This window comes from Ranitomeya imitator, chromosome 6 (genome assembly GCF_032444005.1).
Source record: "Ranitomeya imitator isolate aRanImi1 chromosome 6, aRanImi1.pri, whole genome shotgun sequence".
Lineage (NCBI taxonomy): Eukaryota > Metazoa > Chordata > Amphibia > Anura > Dendrobatidae > Ranitomeya > Ranitomeya imitator.
Window position 1 is genome coordinate 441,610,190 of NC_091287.1, and position 13,367 is coordinate 441,623,556.

Consider the following 13,367-nt stretch of genomic DNA (forward strand, 5'->3'; position numbering starts at 1 on the left):
GGTGTGATGATCACTCCTTTTTAGATGCAGACTAACAAGCAGATTTAATTTGATGCAGATGTTATTTTTGGGTATGAAAATTTACAGGGTGATTTCATAATTTTTTCCTCAGAATTGAGTGATTCCATAATTTTTTCCCTATGCTTGGTTAAAAAAGTAACCATTTTTAAAAAAGAAATGGAGTGCTGCCTCTTTTTTTTGAGTTTCTCTCTCTCTCTCTCTCTCTATATATATATATATATATTGAGTACAGAATGTATTCAGACCCCTTTAAATTTTTCACTCTGTTTCATTGCCGCCATTTGGTAAATTCAAAAATATTCATATTTTCTTATTAATGTACACTCTGCACCCCATCTTGACTGAAAAAAAACAGAAATGTAGAAATTTTTGCAAATTTATTAAAAAAGAAAAACTGAAATATCACATGGTCATAAGTTTCAGACCCTTTGCTCAGTATTGAGTAGTGTTGAGCATTCCGATACCGCAAGTATCGGGTATCGGCCGATACTTGCGGTATCGGAATTCCGATACCGAGATCCGATACTTTTGTGGTATCGGGTATCGGTATCGGATACATAGAGATGTGTAAAATAAAGAATTAAAATAAAAAATATTGATATATTTACCTCTCCGGCGGCCCCTGGACTCAGCGCGGGTAACCGGCAGGCTTCGTTGTTCAAAATCAGCGCTTTTAGGACCTGAGAATCACGTCCCGGCTTCTGATTGGTCGCGGGCCGCCCATGTGACCGCCACGCGACCAATCACAAGCCGCGACGTCACCGCAAGCTATTAGCGCGCTCATTTTTTAAAAATGAGCGCGTTAATGACTTTCAAAGACGTAGCGGCTTGTGATTGGTCGCGGCCACGCGACCAATCACAAGCCGCGACGTCACCGCAAGCTATTAACGCGCTCATTTTTAAAAATGAGCGCGTTAATGGCTTTCAAAGACGTAGCGGCTTGTGATTGGTCGCGTGGCCGCGACCAATCACAAGCCGCGATGTCACCGCAAGCTATTAACGCGCTCATTTTTAAAAATGAGCGCGTTAATAACTTTCAAAGACGTAGCGGCTTGTGATTGGTCATTAACGCGCTCATTTTTAAAAAACTTTCCAACGATCACGGCCAGGTCGTATCGCTGGTCGTGATCGTTGGAAAGTTGATCAGTATGAAGGTACCTTTAGTTCTCATAGTCTTGGAGTCATTCATGTGCTTTTTAGCAAACTCGATGCGGGCTTTCATATGCCTTGCACTGAGGAGTGGCTTCCGTCGGGCTACTCTACCATAAAAGCCTGACTGGTGGAGGGCTGCAGTGATAGTTGACTTTGTGGAACTTTCTCCTATCTCCCTACTGCATCTCTGAAGCTCAGCCACCGTGATCTTGGGGTTCTTATTTACATCTCTCACCAAGGCTCTTCTCCCATGATTGCTCAGTTTGGCTGGACGGCCAGGTTTAGGAAGACTTCTGGTGGTCCCAAACTTCTTCCATTTGAGGATTACACAGGTCTACAAAAAATATTTTTTGTATTCATCGCAGGAGACTTTGTACTTTTCTGAATCAACTTTTTTGTCCTGATTTTAAAAATGTATATAGTATTTCTGTAGCACGTATAGTTTCCATGGAGCAGCATCATTATTATTATAAGTTATAGTAAATATACTGTCAACATTAAGAAAACAGTAATCTACATATCAGAAAAGCGTCATCTTGCAAAACAGTTTTTATTGAACTAAAATAATTTCACATGCAAAATAGAACCAAAATATGAGTAGAAATTAAAAGTGCTTGACATTAGACTGTCGTTGTAATGATTTTTCAGGGTTGTCCCTATATAATGTTATGATCTGGTGGCCTAGGAGCAGCATGTGACGTACTCTGGAGAAGGTGGTACCTGTACTGACCGCAGACCCTGAACTTAGCACCGCAACTAGAAGTAGCCGTGGGATGTACCTAACACTCCCTAGACACCTCGACACAGCCTAAGGACTAACTTCCCCTAAAGATAGAAACGGGAAAACTATCTTGCCTCAGAGAAAATCCCCAAAGGATAGACAGCCCCCCACAAATATTGACTGTGAGAGGAGAGGGAAATGACATACGCAGACTGAAATCAGGATTTAGCAAAGGAGGCCTTTCTAGCTAAAAAGAAAGAATATGACAGAGTACTATGCGGTCAGTATTAAAACACTAGAAAATATCCACCACAGAAAATACAAATCTCCACATCTGACTAAAGACATGGAGGGTATATCTGCATCTCCAGAGATACAGCTTGGCTGCAAAAAATCCTTACACAGACAAAGCTGGACAAGACAAAACATGAAAATGCACAGAACTATAAGGCCCACTGCATGTGGACAGCAAAAACAAAGCCAGAACTTATCTTTGTTAACAGCAAAACAGGAGAGACCAGTCAGGGATGTGAATCCTCCAAAAACAATGGACAACTGGCGCTGACTAAAGGATCAAGCAAGACTATATAGCCCAGTCCAAATTGCAATAAGTGGACACACCTGATAAATGCTGCGATCCAAAGACAGCAGCACTACCACTCATAACCACCGGAGGGAACCCAATAGCAGAATTCACAACAATATAACATCCAAAAGTTATCTGGTCAATCCAAAAACCCTGGTAGTGGTGTTCCATTACTTTAATGTTCTGGTGAAACCGCTCGCCTTGTTTATTGCTTACATCCCCAAGATTTTGAGGGAAGAAATCTAAATGTGAGTGCATTTTCAGAGACATGCGACATCCAAGACAATGGTATGCATTTAGCAGTTCCTCAACACCTTCAACATATTCTTGGAGATTTTTGTTTTCCTAAGAAGTTTTCACAGATCCACTTGAAGCTTTTCCAAGATCTCAATTCCTTATCATTTAGAGTTCCCTCAAACACACCATCTCTCATAAGCATTCTGATCTGAGGACCAACAAACACCCCTTCCTTCAGTTTTGCTGGTGTAATGCTGGAGAATTTCTGTGAAATGTACTGGGATCCAAGAAGTATCGTTTCTCCTCGCGGAGAGTGACATGATAAGTGTTATGATCTGGTGGCCTAGGAGCAGCATGAGACGGACTCTGGAGAAGGTGGTCCCTGTACTGACCGCAAACCCCGAACCTAGCAGCGCAACTAAAAGTAGCCGTTGGGGGTACCTAACACTCCCTAAACCCCTCGGCACAGCCTAAGATCTAACTACCGCTAAAGACAGAAACAGGAAACCTATCTTGCCTCAGAGAAAATCCCCAAAGGATAGATAGCCCCCCACAAATATTGACTGTGAGAGGAGAGGGAAATAACATACGCAGAAATGAAATCAGATTTTAGCATAGGAGGCCATACTAGCTAAAAAGAAAGAATAGAACAGAGTACTATGCGGTCAGTATAAAACACTAGAAAATATCCACCGCAGAAAATACGGATCACCACATCTGACTAAAGACATGGGGGGTATATTTGCATCTCCAGAGAAAAAGCTAGGCTGCAAAAAATCCTTCACAGACAAAGCTGGACAAGACAAAAACATGAAAATGCACAGAACTTTAAGGTCCACAGCAGGTGGACAGCAAAAACAAAGCCAGGACTTATCTTTGTAGAAAAGCACAGCAAACTGGAGAGACCAGCAGGAAGTGAATCCTTCAAGAACAATGGACAACTGGCACTGACTAAAGGATCCTGCAAAGCTATATACCCCAGTCAGTCCTGCAATGAGTAGATACACATGTCCACTCCTGCAATCCAGGCACAACTGCATTACCCTCTACAACCACCGGAGGGAGCCCAAAAGCTGAATTCACAACAGATAAGCATGTCAAGGTGAGGAGACTTAAAGCCACAATGCTCCTCTGGGAAATATGCAAATTGTCTCTTCAGAGAGGAAGAGGACTAGAACTCTAGTGCCACCTATTGGAAGTAGCAATCCTATCAGTCAATGTCGACCCTTTAACGAGCCTTATCACATGACTTAGGATAATAGGCAAACCAGAATCTCAATTTGCAGACACTGTGTTTTGGGGTACTGCCCCTCACCAGTGCAAAGTGGAGATCTGGTTTGGCTGATTGAGAGGCATCTGACCGGGATCCAAGAAGTATCGTTTCTCCTCGCGGAAAGTGACATGATAAGCATGTCGAGGTGAGGAGACTTAAAGCCGCAATGCTCCTCTGGGAAATATGCAAATTGTCTCTTCAGAGAGGAAGAGGACTAGAACTCTAGTGCCACCTGTTGGAAGTAGCAATCCTAACAGTCAATGTCGACCCTTTAACGAGCCTTGTCACATGACTTAGGATAATAGCCAAACCAGAATCTCAATTTGCAGACACTGTGTTTCGGGGTACTGCCCCTCGTCAGTGCAAAGTGGAGATCTGGTTTGGCTGATTGAGAGGCGTCTGACCGGGATCCAAGAAGTATTGTTTCTCCTCGCGGAGAGTGACATGATAAGCATGTTGAGATGAGGAGACTTAAAGCTGCAATGCTCCTGTGGGAAATATGCAAATTGTCTCTTCAGAGAGGAAGAGGACTAGAACTCTAGTGCCACCTACTGGAGGAAGCAATCCTAACAGTCAATGTAAACCCTTTAGCGAGCCTTGTCACATGACTTAGGATAATAGCCAAACCAGAATCTCAATTTGCAGTCACTGTGTTTCGGGGTACTGCTCCTCATCAGTGCAAAGTGGAGATCTGGTTTGGCTGATTGAGAGGCGTCTGACCGGGATCCAAGAAGTATCGTTTCTCCTCGTGGAGATTGACATGATAAGCATGTCGAGGTGAGGAGACTTAAAGCCACAATGCTCCTGTGGGAAATATGCAAATTGTCTCTTCAGAGAGGAAGAGGACTAGAACTCTAGTGCCACCTACTGGAGGAAGCAATCCTAACAGTCAATGTAAACCCTTTAGCGAGCCTTGTCACATGACTTAGGATAATAGCCAAACCAGAATCTCAATTTGCAGTCACTGTGTTTCGGGGTACTGCTCCTCATCAGTGCAAAGTGGAGATCTGGTTTGGCTGATTGAGAGGCGTCTGACCGGGATCCAAGAAGTATCGTTTCTCCTCGTGGAGATTGACATGATAAGCATGTCGAGGTGAGGAGACTTAAAGCCACAATGCTCCTCTGGGAAATATGCAAATTGTCTCTTCAGAGAGGAAGTGGACTAGAACTCTAGTGCCACCTATTGGAAGTAGCCATCCTAACAGTCAATGTCGACCCTTTAATGAGCCTTGTCACATGACTTAGGATAATAGCCAAACCAGAATCTCAATTTGCAGACACTGTGTTTCGGGGTACTGCTCCTCGTCAGTGCAAAGTGGAGATCTGGTTTGGCTGATTGAGAGGTGTCTGACCGGGATCCAAGAAGTATCACTTCTCCTCGCGGAGAGTGTTTCGGGGTACTGCCCCTTGTCTGTACTGGAACCCTTGTGAATTTGTCTTTGCCATGGCTTTCACAAAGGTTTTATTCAATCCCAACATTATATGTAGTGGAGGAAGAAAGATTTTTGCTAGAGCAACTAAAGGATTATGCTGAACATTATGTCTACCTGGAGCATAGATGTTTCTCTGTCCCCAATCACGATGAACATAATGCTCGACTGTATTTCTACTGTCCCATTAACACAAGAAGCATCAATATTTTGTGAAACTTCCTTGCATTCCCATTAGCAGACCAATTACTTTCAAATCTCCAAAGATATTCCATTGATGATGCTTATATAGTATAGCATCAAAAACAACTGACAGATTTTCACAACTTTCCTTTAGATGACATGATTGAGCAATAGGGATTGATGGTTTCATATTTCCATTGTGAAGCAACACTGCTTTCAAACTTCTCTGGGATGAGCTAACAACTAACAATCGCCAATCTGCAACAAAATACTCTTGATTCAGTTCTTCAAAGAGGCCATTCGCATTTTTATAGTACACCATTGGTCCATCAACTGTGAAAAATTGTGTTAAAGTGTTACTTTTGTTTCGGTAAGAACACACTTTGACATCATCTTGAAGAAGATTCTTCTGTTTCAACCTAATGCAAGAAGTTGAGCTTTATCTTTTGACAATGAAAGGTCTCTGATGAGATCATTTAATTCATGTTGAGTAAAGCGTTCTGGCTGCTCCATCAGGTACATACTCATCTTGACTTGAGGTCTCCATGTCTTCGCCAGTAGATTCAGCTCCATAGTCTTCATATTCTACTTTTCATCCAATTCAGACAACAGTGGTACAGAAACTGGCAATTTTCCATCATGTTGAACTGGCCTAATCGCAGATTCAAGTTCAGTGTAATTAATCTTATGATTGCTCTTTGTAGAAAGGCCCTTCAGTTTGACAAAACAAAAGTAGCAGTCATCACTATGAATTTTAGGTTCTCTCCAAATCATGGGAACAGCAAATGGCATAGCCACTTTCCTCATATTCAACCAGTCACAAAGACCATTTGAACAACTTGAGCATATCACATGAGGGGCCCTGTTTTTGTCTTGTTCACCAAGTGGTCACTTAAAGTACATCTGGAACATCTTCTTAATACCATGAGTGATTGAACGTATTTGGCCTTTTGGTATAAAAGAATCATATACATAGTAGAATCTGTTCAGATGATTGATACACTGTCGGGGCATTTTTGTCCTTTAAATCAGATCAAAGAGTAGAGTAAGTTCAGTTCATTGGTGGTGACAAGCTTAAAAAAAAATGCGATGATACGACCGACTATATGTAGATATTTCCCCAGAGATGACAGAGGCAGCTTGTATATTGAACTGATTTTACTGGAGGTAAACTGGTAGATAACTTTATACAGTTGTGAGGTAAACGGTTCAGCCTATTCCTTACAGATGAACATTTGCAGACAGGCAATTTCTCAGTGTGATAATGGCTCCTTTCAGGTGCGCCCTGTGGACACCCTCACTCAGTTACACCTCAGTGGCTGAGCTGTTTTCGTCCATCTGAGGTGACTTGCCCTCCCAGAAATGCAGTGAAAATCTTATCACGATGGTGGCTGTCCGCTGCTTTCCCTTCTATCTCCCTGTAGCAGTGCTCAGATCCCTGAACAGGCCTGTCTCCTGTCTGAGTCTCACATACCAGTCCTTGCTGCCATCACCATCCTTTTCTGACTGACTCAAATCTTACCGCCTCATAACAGTTAGCTCCTCCCCATAACATATGACTTTCCGAGAAGCAGTCATTGGTTGACTGCACTGTCACTACTCCATCCCATAAAACTCACTAAAAACCTTTACTGATGTTGTCCCTGTAAGAAAATTCACAGTTAAGTAAGACAATCAAAGAAATGTGAATAACATAAGAAAAATCACATACATTGAAAATGAATAAATAACATAACAAAAATACTTCTACCTCAGAAACTTTATGTGATATAGCAAAACTAAGCATATTTTTGGAATCAGCACATCAAAGTTCATAAAACAGATATATTACCTTTGCTGATGATTTTTTTGTGTTGACCAGTGTTATGGAGGCCACTGTGCTCTTAGGAACCTTGAGTACTGCAGAAATTCTGTTGCAACCTTGACCAGATCTGTAATCCAAAAAAAGAGAAAAAATCCAGCTTCCAAAAACGTACAAATTTATTAAGAATAAAAGGCAGAGTCCAGTCCAATCCAATAAATTACAGTACATAGTAGAGAGTAGCAAGCAACGCGTTTCGAACAATAGTATGTTCTTTCTCAAAGCTTTGAGAAAGAACATACTATTGTTCGAAACGCGTTGCTTGCTACTCTCCTCTATGTAATTTATGGATTGGACTGGACTCTGCCTTTTATTCTTAATAAATTTGTAAGTTTTTGGAAGCTGGATTTTTTCTCTTTTTTTTGGATTACTTTGCTCACGTGATGACTACACTATATCCGTGCTTCCCCACAACACATGCCGACAGGTGAGCTGGTATATATTTTTTTCTATTTTCTGCTATATTGACCAGATCTGTGCCTTGCCACAATTCTGTCTCTGAGCTCCTTGGCCAGTCCCTTTGACCTCATGATTCTCATTTGGTCTGACATGCAATGTGAGCTGTGAAGTCTTATATAGACAGGTGTGTGCCTTTCCAAATCAAGTCCTATCAGTTTAATTAAACACAGCTGGACTCCAATGAAGGAGTATAACCATCTCAAGGAGGATCACAAGGAAATGGACAGCATGTGACATAAATATGAGTGTCTGAGCAAAGGGTCTGAATACTTATGACCATGTGATATTTCAGTTTTTCTTTTTTAATAAATATGCAAAAATTTCTACATTTGTTTTTTTTCAGTCAAGATGGGGTGAAGAGTGTACATTAATGAGAAAAAAATAATTTTTTTGAACGTATCAAATGGCTGCAATGAAACAAAGAGTTAAAAATTTAAAGGGATCTGAATACTTTATGTACCCACTGTATATACACACCATATATGTGAATATATAATTTAACTACTGTGAAATTTCAGTAGCATTGGGAGACAGTACAACCCACTGGGCTTTATGTTCCACTAAACTATACTAAAGGGTAAAAAATACATTGACCTCCTATGATTAATATTAATAATTCATTATTCATTGTTATTAATTTAAAAATTCAATGTACTAATTAATAATAATTCTTATTTGTTAAACAATATAAAATGTTATTAATTCATTGACTATTATCGGCAGCATTAGGGCTCATTCAGCGCATTGTGACTGGGCTGCTTCCCTTTAAACTGGGAGAAAATGGAAGATTTCCAATAGTGTTAAAATGAAAAAGAACAAAGTTGTAACCCACTCTTCTAGTATACAATAGATAAGGTGCTCACTGAGTGTTAATGTGATGGGAAAATTCCAAAGAATCAAATAGAGGATAATCAGCCACACTCACAGAACATTTCACATGATGCTTGTTTTATTTCAATAGGAAATAGTAATTCACCAAAATGTTATCATTGCTGATAGTGCACACTGTGCTTTACACCGTATCCTCTGGTGTCCTTAGCAATGCCCCCTTAGATGCCACACTACTGCTTGTAACACGGGTTACCCTCTTCACTTGCCAATTTGGACATAGTGATGTCTGAAAAAGACCCAGGTTGGTTCGAAACAGTAAATCTCAAGTGCCAAAGATTTGATTTGCTTTCTTTTTATTTGCAATGTCAGTTCTTCACCATGTAATAAAATTATTGCTATATACAATTTGCCTTTCTGGATTTGTTTTTTCGATATGTACCAATAGTATTGTGTGACCCCTGGTTTTGGATGGAGCAACGAGTCACAGATGATTTGAAGCAAGGTAAAAATTACCCAGAAAAATTGTTGAAATTTGAGATTTGGAATCTAACTTCAATCAGTACCATTCACCTGAATGGTCTTGCTTTGGCAACAAGCAAAGGATGCAATTTTCTTGTAGATGAGTGGGATACATTGGCAGAGCCACTGGGCTCAGTAATTGTCTGCAGTTCTGTCAACATGACGTGAACGCTGCAGCCAAACAGCAGAGACTGGAGCAGATGCAAAGACGCAGGACTGGACCGAGGGAGGGTAAGTAAAGTCTGCTTTTTTTAAGGAAACCCAACCTATGGACAAAAGTTTATTAAAATGGACAAACCCTTTATTGATTCATTATGCTTTTCCAGTGTGTCAGTAAAAGGTGATGGAAGTCTTTTTCCTTTTTGGATAAGTTCTCAAAAAAAATAAAAAATTAAGCTGGCAGCCTTATATGGACCCGGATCTAATAACACTGCACTGGTGAGCACTGTCAGTTGAGAGGGACGGGGGGGGGGGGGTGGGGGGGGGGGGTGGGGGACGGGGGGTCACGAATTCTCATTATCCTGGGAGCAATGGGACAATGGGAGCCCATCTCAAGAATGATGTAGGTTAGAGGGACCTGAATCTACCATAGATACAGCCTATAGACATGCCATAAGTGTAGGAGATGAGTATGGCCCTTCAAAGGCAGCTAACAGTACGCTGTATATGTATGTGTGTATATATATATATATATATATATATATACACACACACACATACAGTAACATAAAAGAAAAGAAAAGACGACAATCCATTTACCTTTATTTAATATCCTTATTTTATTTTAAAAATAAAAGAAACAACAGCAAAAAAGAACAAAATACATGATTAAACATTTAATCAGTGAAAAAATTCAAGATTCTGAACTAAGGACAACGAGGCATGATATAAAATAGAACATTTTATCTTGAGGTCTGTATATTGTTTTGCTCATATTCATTTTTACCAGGTCTTCGACCTGCAGCTCTTCTGCAAATTGAAAAACTACAACTCTCAGCATAACTTGGCAACCAACATCTGGAGGGCGACCGATTGAAGCCCACCGTCCTAGAGCAATAATGGACAAACTTTATCTATTTTGCTACTTGGGATTCAAGCTTGTACCATCATTTAGAGACCTGCAGTTTCCTTACACGTCTGCTTTTACACTACCTGAAAAGACAGTGGAGGGGCAACTCTGTTTCTTTTGGAAATGTAGGAATCCTTTTACAGATATACGCATCTAACGTTTTAGGCCAGGGACAGACGAGCATATTACAGATTGTCTGCATTTCACCCCAAAACCTTGGACAATTTTCATTTGTGCGTCTGTTATTTTACATCTGTTTTTATACGTCCACATTGTATAATGCAGAAGATCAAATACAGTTTCCTAGGTTAATAATGGAAATGTATCAGTAGCATCGGATGCCACATGGATGTTCTGTGTAGGATCCAATTTTTAGATGTACTCATAGATTTGAATAGAAGAGACTCTGAAGAGAACAGTGCATGCTGTGATTTTTTTGTATCATGGATAGTTGGACCAAGAAAAAACAATTGGTCATCTGAACAGTCTTATGGTGTAACAGAGTGTTGTCTGTGTGCAATATCTGGCCAAAAATCAGATTTACAGTATACCCTGCAGGAGCCCTCATTTACATCTTAAAGATGCCGTAGCTGTAGACAGTCATGGACCGCACACTAAAAACTTATACTTTGATTTATTGCGGCTAAGGAAAACTTTACAAAACTGAACATGAGGTTCATCAGTTGCACCATTACTGCGGCAGTGGTGGGCACCGTTCTTGTTAGGGACCCACTGAGAGGTTCATCGTGACGGGGCCGTGGGCTTCACACAGTCTGATCAGAATGCTAAACTGAGAACCTTCTGTTCAGTTTCTACATTTTCCCTCAGACGCAGTAGATCAATGTATAAGTTTTGCACATGCGAGCCATGTCTTTCGCTACAGCTGTGGTACATCTTAAAGACACTACATCATTTTGATGCTTTCTCGTGGAATACTAGCATCTAGCAGAGAATACGCATCCAGAGTGCTGTAAAATCTGCTTTTCGTCATGGCATTTAAAGGGGTGGTCCCAAACTAATATTGATTTTCATCCTAAATGTCTCTGTTTTTTGTTAATAATGTATTACTTTTTCTACTATGGTTTAATTAAAAAGTCTCTACCTCTCCCTATCTGCCGTATCTAGGTTTCTTCCCTACTTATTTCAGTTTTGATGATACTTCGTTTGAGGATCCCCGATGCATGATGTCAAATGAGACGTCATTGGGGGCAGAGGCTGCGGTCACTGCGGCATCCCCTGCCCCCTCCCAGAAACGAAGCCTTCATTTATAAGACATGGAAGTGGAATCAGTGCATGTAGCAGCTTCAGTATTTAGACCTTTTGTAGTGCAGTTTTGGCCATAAACTGCTGGTACTTGGTAATACCATGAGTCATTGGAATTCAGGAACTGTTGAGAACTAAAAAGGTCATTAAAAGCAAAGTCTGAGGTCTCAATCAGATGTCATTGATTTTTCTCAAACACAAAAAACAGTCTGATTTTCATTAGTGTTTTTCTAATATGAAAAAAATAAAAAAAATTGCAAAGTTTCTCCTACCAATTACATACTGTACTTAAAAAAGGATAGCACACAGCTTCTATGTGCAGTCATTGATTTTTCATTAACCTATAGACTTTCCTGGGGTATCTGTGATTTCTGACTCGGATCAAAAACAAACATGTCTCTGAAAATTTTTTGTGGACACAAAGTCTACAAAAAAGCAGGCACATGTGAACAGCTCCATAGATTAGAACAGGTACGTGCTCTAACGTGGAAAAACATGGATAATACATGTATGTGATTCACAGATATCTGAATGAGGCCTTATTTATTGACACATAGCACTTGCTATTTAAGTGAGTAAAAAACTGTGGTTTCATGTATTAGTCTTTGCCTGACATTCTACAAAGTGTGTATCAATCATCAGTATAAAGTGTCTTTAGCTTTAATGCCGTGAGCCTAAATGCTGCCGCTACAGTTCACCGCTCAGCCTTATAACTTACAAAATTATTATTATTTATTTATATAGCACCATTAATTCCATGGTGCTGTACATTAAAAGGGGTTACATACATAGTTATAGCTATCGTTTACAGTAAACAAATTTACGATGACAGACTGGTTCAGAGGGGAGAGGACCCTGTCCATGCGGACTTACATTCTACAAAAGTCCTGACATTTAATTTTTAACACAATTCATAGGTTGAGACAATGAGCCAAAACTCTGTGGTGGTCAATTTTGTTTCATAATCGAGCGGCCATTGTCCACAGTTTCGGCATTGCTGTGCTTCAACCCTTAGGGCTCTTTCAGTTTTTTTTTATACGTGTGCCATCCATTATTTTAGCAGAATGGAAGAATTGTAGTCAATGTGCAATTTCATGCCTTCTGACATGTCCTAGTTTGATTTCTATTGTTGATCAAACTCACCAATGCATTTCAATGGCTTCATGAAAAAAAATCCAGATAGCTACCGCATGCAGCGAGCTCATTGGGGCAGAGAGGAACCATTCTTGCCATGCAGTTTTACTGGGAATTGACATGGATTTGCACATAAAACTGTTGTTTTGAGACCGCTTAGCTATTAACCTTGGAAAAGAAGTAATATCAGATTTATATAGTTGTCGAATTGTACACAGTTGGCACCAATCTACAGTGGGTGAAATAAGTATTTGATCCCTTACTGATTCTGTAAGTTTGCCCACTGACAAAGACATGAACAGTCTATAATTTTAAGGGTAGGTTAATTTTGACATTGAGAGATAGAATATCAAAAATAAAATCGAGAAAATCACACTGTATAAATTATATAAATTTATTGGCATTTTATAATGAGAAATAAGTATTTGATCCCTCTGGCAATCAAGACTTAATACTTGGTGGCAAAACCCTTGTTGGCAAGCACAGTAGTCAGATGGTTTTTGTAGTTGATGATGAGGTTTGCGCACATGTCAGGAGGAATTTTGATCCACTTCTCTTTGCAGATCATCTCTAGATCATAAAGATTTTGAGGCTGTTGCTTGGCAACTAAGAGATTCAACTCCCTCCA